Source organism: Belonocnema kinseyi, chromosome 1, assembly GCF_010883055.1.
Source record: "Belonocnema kinseyi isolate 2016_QV_RU_SX_M_011 chromosome 1, B_treatae_v1, whole genome shotgun sequence".
Classification (NCBI taxonomy): Eukaryota; Metazoa; Arthropoda; class Insecta; order Hymenoptera; family Cynipidae; genus Belonocnema; species Belonocnema kinseyi.
Genome location: NC_046657.1, coordinates 151,725,134 through 151,726,868, shown reverse-complemented (window position 1 = coordinate 151,726,868; position 1,735 = coordinate 151,725,134).

Below are 1,735 nucleotides of genomic sequence, written 5' to 3'. Positions count from 1 at the left end.
ACTGGCGTACGTGATTAAAGCATGCTGTCGAGTTTTCGTACGGAACGAAAACACGACGGCAGGCTCGTGTTTTTCATGAGCTGAGGACCTTTTCGTGCATTTGCCGTTACACAGACCAGCGGCAGATGTGCCGAAACAATAGTAATTACTTTACAAGGGGGTAGGCAAACTCGTCGCTGAAGCTCAAGAATCCTCAATTTGTCACGTTAGGCCTTCACTTGGAATTGCCTCTCGGAAAATTTCAAGTGGAGGCGTGTGAACAAATTGCTGGACTCTTGAGGTTCTCATTTTTGTCGTTCTGACATACATCAACTCATCCAAAAAGATATTAATTTTACACAAGAGTTGACTTTTCAGTCAAAAAAGATTTTTTTTAACTTGTTGAAATTCAAAGCCAAAAAGATGATTTTTTTACAAAACAGTGTTCACTTATTTTTAAACGGAATAGTTCAAGAACTTCTGGTTAAAAAATATAAACTTACTTTCAATGCATTGAATTGAAGAATGAATTAAATAAATTTTTTAATGTTAAAGACTGAAAGAACAAATTCTTTTTTAATTGGAAACTTTTTAAATTATAAATTGAATTCCTTTATTTTAAGTCGCTTTATATTATTAATTTTTACATTTTTATTTCTAAATCTAAACTAAAAAGCTTATTTACGAATTGACAATTTTAAAAATCGAACGGTGTAACAAAACAGTTTCATTTTCGACTAAAAAAAAAAACGAAGGTTCAACCAAATCCTTTAATTTTTAACGAAGGAGATGAATTTTCATTTAAAATTATGAATCTTCAACAAAAAAGGCTTACATTTTTTTATTAAAAACTGTGCTAAAAAATCGAATTGAATAAGAAAAAAAAATTTCAACAAAATTGTTAAATTTTCAAGGGAGAAAGGTGAATTTTTGACCAAGAAGATTAATGTTCTATAAAAAAAACAAACGATTTTCCAACTCAAACAATATATACGATTAATTTTTAATCATCCATATTATAGTTACATTTTCAGATAAAGATAAATAATTTTTAACAGAAAAAATTAATTTCAAACAAAGTTGTTAAATTTTCAACCAATCAGATGAATTTTCGACCAAGAAAATTGATGATCTACAAAAAAAGACAAATCTTAAACAAAATACATGAATTTTTAAAGAAATTATTTAATTTTAAAGTAAAAAAGACGAATTATCTACAAAAAGTTGATTTTTTTAATCGAAAAATATGAGTTTTCAATGAAAGAGTAAAACTTTCAACCAAATAGTTAAATTTTCAACCATAATTAAAAGACCTTGATAAAAAACATATTTTTTTACAAAGTAGTTCAACTCTTAGTGAAATAATCGACTTTTAAACCCAAGAAGATGTACAGTTGATATTTTAACCAAACAATTGCATTTTTGACCAAAAATGATACATTTTCAACCAAAAAGATTAAATTTCTACTAAACAAGGTCAATTTCCAACAAAACACATGAACTTTCAACGAAATTATTTAATTTTAAAAACAAAAAGAGTATTTCCACCCAAAAATTATGGTTTTAATTTTTAACAATATAGTTGCATTTGCAACAGAACGACTTACAACCAAAACCAAAACCAAAAAACCACAAAAGTTTTTATCCAAACGAGATGAATTCCAAAATCGTCAATTTCTTTAATTTCTTTCAAATGCGGATCAAGATATAAATAAGACTATTATAATATAACATATTTATAATATTATCATTATTA